General features: G+C 41.9%; 1 protein-coding gene across 2 annotated transcripts in view; it reads left to right on the top strand.

Annotated features, from left to right (window-relative positions):
• The window catches only part of cdh8 (cadherin 8), a 134,471-nt gene that overhangs the window by 40,385 nt on the left and 75,928 nt on the right, over positions 1-18,158 (top strand). The window lies entirely within an intron of this gene.

The raw sequence follows: 18,158 nt of genomic DNA, 5'->3' as shown, positions 1-18,158 counted from the left end.
ACTGCCTCAGCTTGAGCCTTTCAGGTTTCAGGAAGAAGATGTATCCAAAGCCACAATTAAAGTGACCAACAGCAGGAAATGTGCTACATTGAAAAGTAAGTCAGTCTGCTGTGGCACAGCCTAAATTGACTTTAACACAAGTTCTGCCTCCCCTCTGGACTTACTCTGCATTGTGACTGTCACGATATACTTGTATTGAAGATACCCATCTAACTGGTTCATAGTAGAGGACAGGAGTTTATCTTTACACCGGTTGCCACCTGTCATAAAAATAAGGGAAGACAATGAAGTAGCAGAAGCAGAGGAGAGACAGTCTGTGGCCTCTACTTAACACAAATTATATCAGAGGAGATGACAGATTAAAGCCAGTTATTCTACCTGCACCCTAAAAAGTTTCCTTGCCAGTTTGGGAGTTTCGGGGATTTTGTAAAGAAAAAGACAGACTGTCAAAACACCCGGACTATCCCTTTAACCAGAGCCAAAAACACCTCAGTAACAGTGTTTCATTTTTCTCAAAGAATTACTTTTGCATATAAAGTTTTATTTGTAAAGGTAATAGCTGTAATGACATGAAAGTTATTAACTAGCCTGCACTTTCAAGGAGCATGCGTGCAGTGTGTTTTTGTGATACGTCCAAGAAACTCCAAACTTGAGTAAATGTAGTAAGCCTTAAAGTTTAAACTTGGGTAAATGCGTTCAAAGGAAGTTGGTCCTTATAGTTTTAAATCATTCTGTTACACCTTCCTCCACCCTGCCCCCGCCCCCTTTCTGAATGAAGTTCTCATTATTAGTTTTGTTCCTTTCTGTATCAAGTGTACGGTAGTGGGTGACCCAATTGGGAGAGCAGGGTGGAAGGATAGAGAGACTGAGGGACTGATGGGGGAGCCAGAGTTGCTGGATTTTAATGGCTCCTGCTTGCCAAGTGTGGTCATGTGCCTCACGAGCTCAGACACGGCCTAATCAAAAGCCCCACACCGTGTGAGTGACAGCATCAAAGTGCATCTGCATACTGTGGGGAATACTCCAACTTTCTGATTTCCTCACAATTAAAGTGCGTGCGGGAATGGAAAGGCATGCTGTGATGATTTCTCCCTTCCTTTTTTCCCCCTCCCTCTTTTTCCTCACGCAAACACTGTGAGAGCTCACCACGTTCCTCTGTTATGTTTGTGTACACTATTTCCCAACCCTCAGGAGGCCCAGAGGAGAGGAGGAGGGAGAATTAAAAAGGGAGAGGAAGAGCTGAGAAGTGAAAATGTTGAAAAGACACTAAGAGAATCACTGCTGAGAGGAAGACTGAGCGGGGAGAGTGTGCAAGGCGAGAGCTGTATTTTCACACTATTACTGCTTGTCGAGCGTTTTAGCACCCCGGGTAACTACGCTATGTCAAAAAATTGATGTTGAGCTGAATGAAAACATCTTTGGAAGGTGAGCAGTGTGACCAACAGCAAAAACAGGTGACCAACAGAAATAGAAACTAAACCTGCAGGCGGAAATGCATTTCAGTTGCTTGTGTTTCCTCTGAGACTTTGAGTTTTCCTGTTTCTGTTTCCACTTTTACATATTTTACCATAAATATTTCAGTCTCATCAGGAGGGGGTAGCTTGTTAAAAAAAAAACTCTATCAGGATGAAATGTATTTGTGAGGTTTATACTTTCAATCTCTGTTTCCCTCCCTCCTATTAGCGGATTGGCTACTCAAGCGATGCTTCCTATCAAAGGAACTGCAGAAGTCTGCACTCGCCAGAATGAGGGAAATTACTTTTCTGGCGTCTTTTTTGTGGCACTTGTACAAGGCCAGGAGTGTATTTCAAATGTAATTGAGTTTGGTGCGTTCACAAAGGCAAAAATGGTGTGTTTGTGACTAAAACGTGCACATTATTTAGCTTTTTGATAAGTAGCCAAACTCTTTAGCATGGCTGAATCGTCCTGAAATTCATTTGCAACTAGTTGGCAATGTCATGTAATTGTTTTTTTGTTAAATAGCTGCTTCGTTTAGACCTTCAAGTTTCCCCTTTTACTCGTCCCAAAGAGACTCCCGAGCCTCCTCCATGCGGCTTTGATGTCAATGAATGAAAAGACCCCAGGTTGCTGTGAGTGAACTGGCACTTGCTCACAGCATCGCACTCCACAGCCGCTTTTGGGAAACAAACCAAATTCAATTTCTTTCACTGCCAGCCTAATGAAGATGACGACCTCACAGACTAAATGCAAAGTTAAACTTAGAGATTACTTCTGCTCCTGTGACGTCCTTTGTTTCTTTTTCAACCAACCGTACACGCAGAGCGCAGGTCAATAGGTTTGGCTGCTGTGTTTCTGTGTATGTAAGCATTTTTGCCAGCATCTGGAGCGACTAAATGGATATTGGAAGCTGCTGCCGGAGCCGAAAGAATGTTGGACAACGGTTGAGATTGATGAGTGTTTGGGCGCTTTCCCTGTGACCCCACCGCATCTGGCAGGAACAAAGTCAGGCAGGTGTGACAGCCAGCATCCATCTACTAGTCAGCTGTAATAGGGAGGGGGCATTTGTACAGGGACACACACGCACCAGCTCACACGTGCACTCAAACGCACATTTTCTGTCACACACACACGCACCCACACACAAAGCGTAGTGAGCAACAAAGTATGCACACACTTTCTCCAGCACACACATACACAGATACACACACTGACTGGGATAGAAAAAATAAAAAAAGCTTTCCTGGCAAGCGTCACTGTGTGTCTTTCCAGGAAGGAGTCGTTTTGCGATGCTGACTTCCTTCAAATGTCTACGAGCTCTCATGTCTTATTAGGGGAGACAAATGGCATGTCGCACCAACGCCATGTCCTCACTCGTTAGCTCAAAACAATGACAACCATCACAGCGTCTCACTAAACTGTGTCCTCCTCTGTTGGGTGAACATGTGGGACAGGCAGACAGCACACATGCTGCGCTTTAAAGTGTAATCATAGATCTATCAGGCTGTTATGTTAAATAATAGATACTAGCCTGTCAGTGTCTCTCCTGATACAACAGAGGTTCCTCTCTGACCAGAGCTGCACATGAACATTTGCTCGTAGTTAATCGTTCAATAAACAATTTCTGTAAATGAGAAATGAGAAGATGTTTATCCTTAAAGGTGACATACAGTATCATGCAAAATCGACTTTTTAATGGTTCTCTACCTGAAATATGTGTCCCTGGCATGTCTACAAACTCCCTGAAAATGAAAAAAAATCCATTCTGCCCCTGTTCTGATTTCTCCACCTTTCTGTAAATGTGTGCTGAAACGAGCCGTTTCAGTTTTCAGTGTTTTTCATACGTCATAACGACATCCGGTCTGTAACGGAAGTCAGAGCTCGGAGCTTGTTCAGCCCATAGACTGTGTAAAATACAACTCAACCCCTCCTCTGTTTTTCATTACCTGCACACATATGTGCTAACAAGGAGCTTAGGAGGGAGGCATGCTAGTTGTAGGCTGTCTGCAAATTTGAAGATCTAGTGGATGATTTTTATTTTTCATGGAAAAGCGCTAGCGTTAGTTAACATAGCCACATAGCTACATGTTCGTAGCTGTGTACCAAGACACATGTCGACATACTGACAAATAAAACAACAAGAAACACTAAATCTGTGACCAATCCTTCAGAAAGGTCCTGCTGCAGACGCCTCTCCGTCAGGATCAGATTCTGGATCAGATTCAGAGGGTTGAAGTAACGCGGGTCTGTGAGCAGCCGTGTATATTCAGCCAACATGTAAACATTAGAACAACGTGCTGGACAGCCGAGGTCACATCCACTTCCTGAGGGGGTGTGGTCAGAGAGCTCATTCTTATTTAAAGGCACAGACACAGAAAACAGCCTGTTCTGAGCAGGGCTGAAAAAGAAGGGTTTACAGGCAGACCAAAATCTGATTTCAAAGTGTTTTTTTGAACATAAACTTCAAAGACATGTTTTGGGGACCTCTTAGACAAATATATTTTGATAAAAATGAGCATATGTCACCTTTAAAGGTACAGTGTGTAGCGATTAGAAGAACTGACTTGGTAGAAATGGAATATGATAGTCATAAGTATGTTTAAATTAGTGTTTATTAACTTGAATATAAAAATCAGTTTGTTTATTTGTTTTAGCATGTTTCTACAGCAGCACAGAACAGACAAACTAGAAACTATAGACTGTATGAATAATGGACGTAGTATCCGTGACGTCACCCATCTGTTCCTGAGTGATGTTTTGAAGCCAATCGGCGGTGAGAGCCATATTGGTAATGCTGAACTCAATCAGGCAGAGTGTGACGTAAAGAGGCGGGGTTTGAGCCTCTTAGCCAACAGCTATGTGTTCCTGCCTGTCAGTCATGTCCTTATTTGAGCAAAAACTTGTAATCTTAACATCTTCTGAACCATCGCGTTAGAAAATATTTCACCCCCCTTACAGTGTGTGCCGATTGAGACATTAGCTACGTAGACCCAAGCTGTTTTTGAACCAGGCTGTAAACATGTTTATTTCTGCTGCAAAGATTGTCTTTTTTGAATTGGTGTGTATGTGGTTTCCGGCGTTTCTGCAGCCAGCCTCAAGTGGATGATATTGCAGTTTATAACACTTCCGCTTGGGCTTCATATTTTGAGACTGAAGAAGAGACTTGTTGTGCACAATAAAATTGTTATTGATTAAAAACTTTTCATTGTAAAAACTTGACAAATGGAGGGTCATACTTGTCATTTATCACAGGAGCTTCTTGTCCTCAAAGGCATCCTAGGGGTGAGCAAGGTAGTGTTTCAAATTAGAATTTGGCTTCTAGATATCGCCTAATATTCCCACCTCTACAGACAGTACCTTTAAGGGGACTCAGTGTCATAAATTACTAACTAAACAGCATGTTTTTTAATCGCCTCCTTCTCTGGTTCACATTAAACGCTGTCCTCAGAGTGGGTGCCTCACTAATGCTCTGTGGATTATTCAAAATAACTTTGGTATCAAAAAGAGATGTCGCCGAGATTTAACAAACTACAGAGCTGGTCTTTGGTGCCTTCTCTGTTCTAGTAGACATCTTCAATCTGATGTTTTCAATCAGCTAAATTTGTAAGACAAACAAACATGCTTTTTTTAACTTCTGGAAAATAGTTAATTAGATCTTGAATGTATCTTAAAATTGCTTTATTTTTATCTTGATAAAAGCAGTTTCTGACTGCGTGTTACAACTCAAAACTTAATTTACTGATCATCTCCCTTGGTGAAGAATACACAGTGTTACACCAATATACCAGCATGGTTGCAGATAGCTGTTGGAGTGTCTAACAACCAGTGAGAAAAAATATGGGATACTTGAGTCAGAATGACAATTAGGGAGACTGACAAAGCCCATGATATACAGATCAGTCCTGATGAAGTATAAAAGACAAAATATGAATATAAAATTCCATCTTCAACATAGCATACACATATAGAGAACGTGCTCAGAAGCATGAATGCATCTCCTGTTCCAAAACAGGAATGTTACATCTGAGGATGGTGACATTTAAGGAGTAGGGCCCGATGCATTCATGCAGGGTCTCTTAGCAGTAAAAGCATCTCTCAGCCGGGTGGTCTGTGCCACCATTGTTAGAGTGCCTTACTGCGTCAAGCCCCAGGGTACCAGAGCCCCCCCTCCCTTCCCTCCTCCCATCACACACTCACCAACTACCAGCATCCCTGTGACAGCTCCCCTCCTGTCTCTGGCATGGAAAATCCCCCATGAGCCTCTGCTCTGATGTAAATCACAGGTAGGGGAAATGTGAGCCTGGCTGATGCACCGGCACTGTGCCGTGAAATCTCTGTTGACATTACCGACGGGCGATTCCAGAAAAAGACACAGAGCGAGAGCCGGAGAGGATGAAGAGAGTGATAAAGAGGGAAAGGGAGCGAAAGAGAGAGAGATGCGAGGAGACGTGTGCATTTCAGGGACTCACTTTTGACTTTCTTACTTTTTTGGCTCACCGTCTTGTCTTCATCTCCGGGATGATGGACTGAACTCAGTGGACTGCACGCTTTCATCCCCAGTCTCTCATTCAGATTTGGCATGTTATATTATTGTTCTCCTCTCTCTTTAAAGCCTGGCATAGAAAAGCTACCTGTCTTTACTGGTCTGAAAAAAGCCCCTTTAATTCTGGATCTTACATCTCTAATACCCTCTAGGCCTAACCTGTTTTTTTACTTTTCTTACGGTAACCTTTTAACAGACAAAGATTGATTTTTCTCCCAGCTCTTGTAGCTTTGTTTTGCTGGAGCAGGAGTTGGAAAGATGAAGATCAGTTGGAAATGAAGTGACGGTAACAAGGGAATCAGGGAAATGGGTTATGAGAGGTAATTTCCAGGCCCACTCCTCCTCTTTCCACACACTGAAGGTAGAGTAAATGACTTTTAGTTTAGTGTGTGAAAAAATATTTAGTTGTACTCCGTCTGGAGTGTAGCATTCCAGGAGGGCTTTGGTATCTGTTCTCCTGCTGTGTCTTGGTTTTGTGCACTGGGATGGAAAAGTTGGCCCTGTGTAGCCAAGGGATATGATTATGTAAGGGAGAGGGGACTTGGATATTTGTCTAATGTGGCGGAGGAAGGCTGGAGGATTTTGTCTCGTGTAATGCTCTCAATGTTGCGCCCATGTGGGGTGAAGGAGGGGATAACAGGACCATGTCATCACAGTGATGACTCTGTCTCCTCTCTTTTTGTCTACTTCTTCTTCTTCCCCTCCTTGATCCTTTGTTCTCCCTCTCTTCTCTCCTCCCTCAAAATGCCCCAGACTCAGCGTGAGACACGTATAGTGGCATCATGACACACAGGAGGAGTGCTTGTGCTTATAGCTGCCGTCCACTCCAAGGTGATGTGACATCTTAAAGCGATGCTCCGCGCAATTGCACACTCACTCAGACAAGCGTGTTGACGACGACGCCGAGCCAAGAGGACCCCCCCCCCCTTACCAGTCTGAAGCAGTCTGCCAAGTGCTTCCGTGAAGAGGACGGCTTAATTGTTTCTGCCACAGCCATGCTTCTTCGTCATTTTTCTCTCTTTCCTTCCTAATCCCAGGGACGGGAAAATGGAGCTGTTATTTGCATGTCTAATGATACTCGATATCACAGGCCTCTCAAAGGAGAAGCCACAGATGATTATTAATATAGCCAATGAAGCCTTCATTTATACTGCCTTTGTTCTTTGGACTGAGCAAATACTGCTTTCCAATACCTGACTCATGTAATAGGAATCCTATAGAGAGATACAATGGCTTTAAAAGTGGAAAAAGTACAGCAGATACATGCAGAGTCTCTGTCTGTCTCTCTTTATAGGATTGTACGCTGGAATAAGCTACTTTTGTACCAAATAACGTAATATTGATCTTGCTGGAGATGAGTCAGTGCGCCTATTCTTAGATGTTTTATAAAAACAGGTCAGGTTCTTTTTCATTGTGGCTGTGGTTAGTCTTTTCCTTACATGATGGAGCAGATTTTGCCAATAAGAGTTACAAAGGGAGATATATCACCTGCATTCATTGCACATTAACAGTTGATAATAATAACACTGTAGCCTGCTGTGCCGTTCTAAGAAAGGACCAACAGTGGAGACTAGCTACAAGACAAACAAAAGTGCTTAGCAGAAGCTGTCAGGGCCTATTATTCAAGCCCCCATACAGAAAACTTAGCAGGTACCTGCAGGAATTTTCAACCCCAGCAATGCATTTCCTCTCCAGCAGTGGCAGTTGCCATTGAAAGTGGCTAATTTGCACGGCTGCTCAGGTTGAGAACAATGACTCTGACAGCTCAAACAGGGGCTGTGGAGTACATCTGCATTTTTCCACAGGAATAAGCCCCAAAGATTGGCTCCAGCACGGCATGCCTTCCAATTATGGAAATTTGTGCATGTCTATATATTCTATATACGAAGCCCTGCTTGAAACATGCCGCTTTTAATGCAAAGAAAATCTGAATTATAAGTCTTGTCCCCCGCAGGTTTGTTCTCTAATTCTCCAATATATACTTTTCACTTCTTACTTTATGAAGCTAAATTTATTCCAGATTCTCAGTTGGTTACATAATCCATGGTCTTACATCTGTCACTGTGTTGGCTTGACTCAACATGAAATTAGTTTCCAAAGGTTAAAAGTAGATCAAGTTATGGACTTAGCAGTTTTATTAAAGCTGAATCTTACTTACGTATCTCCAGCTCATGCTTCCTACTTTACAATTTAGATGAAGTCTTTGTACCTTTTACTTCACTGTAAATAATGCAAAACAAAGAGACAAACTGTACTTCCATTTTATAGTCCTGATACAATTAGACACAGTAAACAGATGAACTCTTTGCATGGTTAATTACATATATGAATTACTGGCTGGTCTGAATTTGAAGATGCACTTTGTGTTTGACATTGAAAGACAGAAAGTTCCTGCTGTATGGTTTTATTGATTACCCTCTTGACTCAGAAAACAATTTAAAAAATCCCCAGCATCCTCACAACAACAAGTCAGACTAATATCAAAGTCTGAACATTTGTCTTTTTAATCAAATGAAACATCAATGCCTCAATGGAGCTTTAAATTAACCACCGTGTGAACACTCACAAAGCTCTGAGACAGAACTGTGCCCCGCTAGGAGCAATGCATGGGAGAGATTGCCTCCTTGTCATGACTTTTTATCCAACCACCGCTGATTGATTAAAATAAAATATGCTGTAGAGGCTGAATTAGAGAGCAGAAAATACATTCAAATCCAGGTTTTTTTCAGAACAGTTCTTTAAATCGTCCATGTTTTCAATCTACTTACCTGAACAAGAGCGACAACATCTCCATGAAACCCAGAAAGCACTCTGCATGTGTTGCTTGCGACGGTTAACGAGATCACAGGATCACACGTTTGACAGATGAGTTTGTGATTCTTATAGCCACATCAACATTCATTTATTTGCTGCTTAAACTATGAGCAAAAGAAGAAGAAAAAAGACCCCGTGAGAGCGAAAGAAAGAGGGCAGGAGGAGGGAAGGGGGGGGGGGGGGAGGGGGAGTAAAATGTTGAAATATGAATTACAAACCCAAGCGGCACCATCTGGACCGAGAAAACACACATCATAGTGGAGAGCCGGCACATTGAATTAGACTTGCTACGGGATCCATCTGCACCTCGTGAAATCAATCTCATTCGTTGATTTGATTAGGTCAGACGCACAGAAGAAAGAGAAAACTGTTGTGCTCCTTGATTAAGCTTGTTTTGTTTAGCACACCTCCACATGCACCCACCACCAGCATGCTGAGTATACCGATGAGTTTTAGGCCCACAGGTAGGGTAATGACAGTAGTCGAGGTTAATGCTAAAAAATCTCCCTCTATTTAACACTCAGCGTGAGCGCCTCAGCCCCCGTAGCTCAGCTCATTTACACTTTTTCACGGCTCTGTCTCTTTATTGTTTAGAGCTTTCTTTTTTTTCATTTCTTGGTTTGGCTCAAATTGCTGATTTTTTTCTTCTTGCAGGCTTAATTCTGGTGTCAGAGCTCCTCAAAGGACACACGTGTAGTCACAATGATTTGGACACTCCCCAGAACCAGAACTCATTTTTATTCACCTTCATTTCCCCAGCTTTAAGGGTTCATCGAGCACACACCACTGAACAGACTGATTGTGTAGTGTTTGCTTGTTGTAACAACAGCATGTAATGAGAAGGCGGTGCGAATCCATACTGAACATTGCATGCATACAATAGGTCATTCTTGCAGTGAGAGCTGCTGTAGCCAGCAGCCTGGATGCATTATGCAGAATTGTTTTTATTTTCCATTCTCTCTCGGCGGTGACACTGTACCCTGCTATGATTAAAATGCATCCTCCCATGCATCCACACTCTCAAACAAAAGGCTTTCATGGGTGGCTAAATCTAATTGCGTCGCTTTCTTGTTCTGAAGGTAGCTGCTTTGACTTTGACTTATTCTCCACAAGCAATAACGCCGTTGGCAAGTGAGTACAACACATGTGCCATTGCTCAAAGTGTAGGGATGGACACAGAAAACATTAGCTGTGATTGACCTTGGTGCAGATTGAACACAAATCCTGTAGAAAGTGTCCTTTTTTGTTTGTCTCATTAATTCATGATGTCCAAGAGGAGAATAAAACACGACTGAAGTGTGAGGAGAAAGCTGGCCGATGATGCAGCTCTCTGTTCCATAAAAAGAACAATAAAAAAGCTGTGTGCAGAAGGTATTACACTGGGAACTCTGTACTGATTGTAATTACTATACCTTTTCTGAGTGGAGCTGGCTTCAATTACAGTCGGTCACCTTTGCTTGTATGTGGGTCGTGACACCATCTCCTTCCTATTGTCTCAATAATGGAAGAGTGTCTGCACTGATAACAAATGAACAGGAAAACATGCAAGGTGCTCTTTCCTTCTTTTTGCCCCTGTGAATGGTGTGTTTGACCTCTCAGGAGAGCTATATTGATTATTTTTATATTGCAACAGATACCCACAATTCCCACTGGTTTTATTTCCTTTGAAGCCTCTGCAGGAAAAAAAAGACCCAACAACAATGGATGACCCGGCACTTAGAGAGTTTTATTCTGCAGAAAGCTTTTCGAATTTCGAGCCGTAATCTTTCTGAATGAAACTTTTCATTTCCAATGTTACAATCCCTGGGATGCTCACTATATGGTTTCCTCCAATCAAGTCTGTTGTGGCTCACACCAGAAGGGAACTTTTCTGTCCAATTTGATAAAACGCTATGTGCCATGAGACAGACTGGAGGGAAAATGTTCCCAAGAATAGCTAAGTGTATCATATATCATGCATTGCACCATCTGTTCGGTACATTCAAAATGTTATTGCAATATTTAGAATTACAGATTATTCATGTAGGTGTAATTAACAGAGTCGAAAATCCAACAAATGGGAGGAAGCTGCGATTAATTTGCAGACATGTTTGAACAGAATCTATCTGGAGTAACTATTTAGGCTACAGTAGCCTGAGGCTGTGCAGATGGAAAAAATGGAAGCTCTAATTTTACCAGTTCTGGCAATGAATTAGCCCCCGTTGATCCCTCAGTGCAGTATGAAGCCTCTTTATGGATCCTTTGGATTCTTCCTATGAGGTCGCATTGACCAGCTGAGGAGAACTGGGCCATAATAATTGACTGAACTGAAAAGAAAAAGGTTGACATCTGGCTGTTACTCAAGGTGCTATGTAAACTAGTCCACACGGCGCATAGCCTTGGGGTTTCCATACATTTTACATAAGAACATGCAATCTACTACATATTTAACGTGACATTTTCTCCCCACACCGTGATCACCTGGTCTGGTCATGCAGCTCCAGTTATACAAGGCCATCATTGTCTCCTGATCAGGGCTGCACTAAACATGACATTTACAGTCAAAACGATGATGCATTATAGAGGATGTTGTCAGGCTGCACTAAATCTGTACCTGTCTACATGATTCACCCCACGAGTAATATTACATGCCACATTATTTCAATATGATAAACAGTAACAAAGTACTTAAACACTTGTTATGCTTTGTACACATATGTTTTCTTTGATAGCTACTGATGCCTCCAGTTATTTCTCAGATTCTGATTTTAAAAATATGCAGATTATAAATGTAATATTATTAATTATTACACAGATTTCTGACTTATCACCTCTCTTTGTTGAATATTCTGGTTGGCCAAACCCCAAAACAACTGTAGTTATTCTGAATTTCAAGAGAAAGGCCAGGGTCATCCAGATCATACACATCATTTCAAATCAATAAGCAGAAGTAAGTTCAGTCACATTTCATCTCTCCCTGTTGGCACTAAAATCAACATGTTCATTTCCCTTTGTGTATTCTGCTAGTGTTGATTGCATTTTAAATTATAAGGCCAAATAACATGGATGATGTTTTTAATATTACCTTTAATTTATTTGGGGAGCTTGAAACATTTGATCAAGGTTAAAGTCTGACCAGTCAACACCAAAGAAAAGAAGATACGAGAAGGAAAACTGCAGAAACTAGTGAGGGATGTTAAAACACACAAGGAGCTGAATGAACCACACCACGGTTTGGGCTTTGGCAGAGTTACAGGACCAGCTGAGTGAAAAGATAACACCAACCGAAAGTTACGGCGAAAAGGACTTTATACAGGTGCAGCTGTTCTGCATCTGTTAGAAAGCCAATAGAGAAATGATTTGACTTCCCCACGAATGAAAGTGTTCAGTTTGAAGTTTATTTGACCTGCAAGTGGGCTGATAAGAATAACGGCACCATGGAAATGCTACTAACTGGGGAATCTGAGGAAATATTTTTTGGCTGCATTAATGAATAATTTTTTGAATCAATACAAACAGCTTTAGATCCATACTTCAACTTGGTATGGTTAGTCTTGGTACTTAGCAGGATCTCTTCAGGGGGAAGGGGATTCTATTTCACATAACCACCTGCTCACTACTGTCACTACATATCAATCAACCTTTTCGGCCTGTGCTCACCATATATACTTTGATGTTTTAGAAACTTAATTATATTTCATGTTCATAGTGTTTTATTCCTGAGGTACATTTTACCAAGAACTTAAACTTCCCTCTAAACTTCTGAATTGTTCCATTTGGTTATCTAAGAGAACCTCAATGAGGACAAATATGAATAGCATATACAAAAGATGAAGTCAAGTGAAAATGATTTTCAGAATGTGTGTGTGGCAGGACTTTGCTTTTTTCAATTCTTAAAAGAAACCATGACAACTTGAATTCATCTTGTGACCCTTCAGAGAGCCGTGACCCCCAGATGGCTTGAACCAGCTGTCTGTACAATGTTCCAAGAATGCCCCCACACAACAGCTCCACAGTACTGTATGCTAAAAAAACAAAGTGGTGTACTGTGTATAAAGAAACAGATACAAGTGAACTGCATGTTTCATTCAGACACAGTTCTTTAAAAGTTAGACTACAACTGTCTTTGATGTAAAAAAGCAGCACCTTTTTATATATACTTGCTTCTCTGTGAACATTAATCCTTAATACTGAATTTAAAGCTCCTGTGAGAGTTTTTAGCTCATTATGAAACAGACTGACACTAACTGTGATGCCTTTTTATGACCTAAAAGAGCAAACAGAACCATCAGTAACAGGATTGTCTAATCATGTATTATAATATTTAAAGCCTTTAAGAACAGTGAGGGGTGAGCTGTCAGACCAGAAAACTGACAGCACCCTAAACAGTACATTTTCAACATGACACATCTGTCTGTATTATGAAAGCTGGATGAGAATATTCATCTGAGAGCATTTATTATACATGTACAGGACAAGATCTTCAGAGACATAAGATATATCACTTTGTCCATAGGGGGCGCCAAAATCATCACAAATAGGAAGTTCCTCACAGGAGCTTTAATAACCGTGAGACTGAACTGAAGGATAGTGCCAGCCAATGTGTTGATCAAGACCTTGAGAGAAAATGTTACAATTTTTTACCTGTCTCTGTTGAAAAGTCGCACAACACCAAAACAAAAAAAAAACACCACTAATGCAAGGCTTAGCTCTTTATACATCATTCAGCAAAAAGAAAATAAATCTCTGACCCTTCTGGAGGACTGACTGAGGTAGGATTTGGAGCAGGCAGTCTGACGTACTGTGTGCAGTCTGTTCTAGCAGACAGAAGCTGACAAGCTGCATCACAGTGACAGCGTCTCCTCCCTCCAGCTCCTCGCTCCGGTATCCCTCTCCGTCTGCGGCCCTACTGGTACAAACAGAGGAGGAGCACATGTCCTATCTATCATTTGCCCCGGCAAGGAGCAAAATCATTAGTTCCCTCTGTAGGCCTTCACTTAAGTATGTGGCACCCAGGCTCGAGGCGGGGTGGGGGACGGGGGATGGGAGGAGACTCTGTAGAATCTTCCTCATTAGGACACAGTGATTGTTCAAGTGATTGCCATAAAAGCTCATCCTGAGCAGCGACTGGCATATTTCCTCCTCCACTGACAGGAGACGCATTCCCATGAAGACCATGATTGGGAGTTGCGGTTGGCAAATGGAGGTGTGCTTGTGTGCCTCTGTGTGTGTGTGTGTGTGTGTGTGTGTGTGTGTGTGTGTGTGTGTGTGTGTGTGAGAGAGAGAGAGAGAGAGAGAGACAGAGAGAGAAAGATAGAGAGAGAGACTACTTTTTATGTCAGCCAATGCTCCCTTTATCATTCCGAACTGCAGCTTTAAAATAAACGGAAGTCTGTCTTTTCAGCAGCCAGAGAAGTGCGGCCAAGGAAAGAGGTTTAATAACTCTGCCTGTGTGTACACACAGCTGCACTCCCTGATGACGCCTTTATGATGAATTCTGTTTATGTTCATGCAATAATGCAGCACGCTGTTTACTTTGGTTACAAGAGGAATGAGCGTCATGATGGCTGTATTTTCCATCTTTGTATGTTTTTTAAGGTTTTCTAACATTTTGCAGCCGTGAAGACACATTGTGCTTAGAAGTCTGTATTGATGTTTTGTGACTCCAGTCTTCTTTGTAGCACATAATCATTGTTTTTTTTTTTCTATTATCATCCTGTGTCCTGAATGCCACGATCCATGTCAGGCCTAGTTGCCCAGGTAACACCACCTCCCCCCCCTCCACACACTCAGTAACTGTACCCTTTGATGACCGTTTGTGCACTCCAGTGTGAAGGCTGTCTAAGAAGTGGGCGACCAGGCCATTTAGATGAGACATCAGTGTTGAGACCTGCAGCTGCTTCTAGTCAGCTCAGCTCAACTTTCAGGGAACGCACAGTTTAAGTGGCAGTCTGCAGCAAAGTGATGATTGCTTTCATGACTTTTTTTTTTTCTAAAGAAAGCACAGTGTGCCCTTTTATGTGAAGTAGAGAAATTATTCATCCACCTGCAACTTTTGTTAACCTGTCAGCCTGAACGCTCCGTGGCCTGTGCTGCCCAGACAGCTCTTCAAAGTGGTAACTTAATTAAATGTTAAATGTTAAAACTGTTCACCAGAGAAAGAAAAATTCCTCTGAAAATCAAGGCAGTGAGCGTGCTGTGTGGATATTTTGCTTTAGTGTTCTTCTCAGTCATAGTCCAGGTGATGCTGCTCTTGTGGTTTGTTGCTTTCTTTCTGTAAACTGTGCTTACACAGTGTGGGACACACAACAACACACATGACCCATACAATGATTTGTAACACTTTAAAAAACCCTGCATGGACTTCTTGTCTACCTATGAAGAAGAAAGTACTCTAGGTTGTCTGCTATGAATCATTTTTGTTGATTCTAGAGCAGCACAAACACCTTTTAGTGGCTGGAGCTGCCTGGAGCTGAGTCACTTTAGAACTAACTAATCCTAGTGTGTTTGTTTCCTGTTGACAGATATTTAAATAACTAATTTTCCTTTATCATGTACATTTCAAGTTTTAACTTAATCTTCACATCCGGGTGGAAGACGGAGCATTTAATGACGCACAGTTCAAGGTTTCAAATCAACCTTCATTTCAATGGGCAATCATTTATTTGACATTTTTTTCTTTATGTTATGTATTTGGAGGCCAATTTTGATTTCAATAGATAGGACAGATGAATAGAGACAGGAAATGTGGAGAGTGGAGAGTGGAGCAAGACATGCAGCAAAGAGTCATTGCTTGGAGCTGAAGTAGCTACCGCTGCAATGAGGACTTTAGCATCTGTAAACATGGGGGGCACATAAACTACTAGGTCAACAGCCCCTTATTTGATTGCGTTTGAGGAGGCGTTTTTACACCTTAGTGTGCTGTTTAAAATTGTAGAGCGAGGATTGACAGGAAAGATATGCAAATCTTGATGTTGCACTTTGTGGTCAGCTTCTATTCCAGCCGGGCCGCTCAACGGTGGAATAATTTCAGTGTTCAGGAGTTTGTAAGTAAATCAATCAATCAATAATTATAATGAAATTAATTACCATATAATCATCTAAAGCAATGTAGTCACATGTTGCCTCAGTTATTAAGGTACGTGTGCTTATTGATGAATGTAATTCAACCACCACTTTGTGACTGATGTCTGTGTCCACCCACAGCACTTTTTGCCCTGGCAGCATCTTTTTTGATGTAAAAATCAACGTAGTTGGAGTTTAGCATTGTATGCACAAAAACCCCCGGCATCAGCTGGTCTTTGTCCCTGCCTTCTTAGCACTCTCCGCAGGAACCCTGCCACGCTCCCCAATGTCACATCTCCCTTAACAACCAATCAAAACCAAAGAAGGGATGGAACTTCTTATCTCAACATTGTTAACAACAGCAGGGAAGCAGAAACTAATGTTGGCATTCACTGACACAACCTTGTCATTATGAGCCTCACCTTGAAAGGTGAGCATAATTCAGATAAGAAGGATACACCATGGAGAGAAGTTGCCACAACTGATCTCATCAAACTGAGACTGAAATGAGCCTCAGAAGAGCAGCATACAGCTCTTACATCAGTCGTTAAAATTCTCTCAGCTTTTTCCTTGAATGTTTTTTTTGTTCTCATCCAGTGAGACCCATCTTCTCAAGGGTGCAATTTTCAGGTCTAGAGCTGCTGCTAACACCAGGACATGTTTCCTTTCTAAGTCTTCTATGTCAAATTTATTTGAAAAGAAGCAAAAATTGAACAAACAGACCAATTTCTTAAAAAAGACTTACTGGTCACTAGCAAGGGCAAAAGAGGGGCAACTTTGTAACCTAGCAACAGTAAGCAAGGATGAGAAGCGCCGTGAATTAAAGTCTTGGGACTCTGTCGAAAAAATGCCATTACTGGACACACGCTCTTTGACACTTTATTCTTGATCTTGTAAACAACTTGTAGCAAAACAGTGTTGAGGTCTGCATCCTCACATGTTGAGCATTAGTCACGTGGTCCTCATCCGTACATGTGGTGTGCTGAGCTGCCATGGAGCTGTAGGCATTTGAACTTTTCCCAGATGCACTTAAAGGTTGAGCTTGACATTTTGACCTTGAGGAGCTTCAGATTTGGAACATATCACTACCTGTGTCTGCGGTTGTGTAGAAAAGTGTGTGTTCCTCTATCTGCGTACGTAAGAAAGGAAGAGGAGATACATCGCCCAGAGAACGCCAGGCGTCAACCTGGGATCCAGTGATGAGTTTACATATGATAAATAGGGAAGTAAAAACCTATATGCACGCTGAAATAGCCAATTTGACCCCCCATGAAGGAAACACAGACACATGCAGTCATACAGCTGCAGGCATTCCTTTGCACACAGGAAGTCACACATAGTATAAAAAGTAGTGACAGCCCATCATTAATTTGAGCTCATTTAAAGAGTTTCTCAGTGTGCAGGATGTTGCGAGGCATTTGTGTTAATGAGCTACATCATTCATGTGAAATGATGGCACAATTAGGAAAACAAAAGTGCAAGGTGTGACAATTTAAGCGAATGTGCTTTGTCAGTGTCTGCAAACAACACCTCTGAGACAGTATATGCATAAAAGGCGGCTTATAAAAACATTGCGGGGGGTTTAGAGGTCGGGTTTTCACCGGCAGATTTTTACCTTGCTGTTGTGCACCCTGCCACGCTCCCACAGGAATCACTGCTGAAACACTGTGGCAGGAAATGAAATTAAAGCTGCTGAATACAGATGTTTTGATGCATGCCCTCGCTCGGTTGTGCTGCTGCTGTGTAATTTTGAGAGGCATGCACATTAACCAAAATACAAACTGGAAGGAAGCCGTGTCACAGCGGCTCTGAACGTCGTTGGATTTGTAAATGTGCTCCTCTGAAAGTCACTCACCTTGGGGATCAAGAGGCTTACATGAAAGGTGACTTACAGTAAAAGAAGGGCTTTCTCTGTTTATGCGAATAAAAGAAAGTTCCTTGCCTCCCTCGTGTCAAAGCCCTGGTGTTTCTTTTGTTCTCTGACCTCCTTCTTTCCGCACCGTTGTATCTCCTGCCCTTCCAATTTACCTTTTTAACTTGAAACAGCAGAAGGCTTTAGCTCGTTCTTCTGTCCACAGATGTTTCAGCAGCCTTATGTAGCATTGTCAGACTCATTAGTTATACTCAGCCCGTGCAGCGAGCGGGAGCCGACCACTCAGTCTAGCACGTAATGCAGCTTTAGTGAACTAATGAAACTGTAATTACAAAAATAATGAGGAGCATGCAGGAACGTCCAGTAACTTTGGGGCTAGTTATTTGTGAGCATGAATCATCATGTGCAGCGCTTCCTATTTAATTT

Source organism: Notolabrus celidotus, chromosome 3 (genome assembly GCF_009762535.1).
Source record: "Notolabrus celidotus isolate fNotCel1 chromosome 3, fNotCel1.pri, whole genome shotgun sequence".
NCBI classification, from domain to species: Eukaryota; Metazoa; Chordata; class Actinopteri; order Labriformes; family Labridae; genus Notolabrus; species Notolabrus celidotus.
Note: the sequence above shows the minus strand (reverse complement) of the source record. Positions and strands in the feature narration are given on the sequence as shown.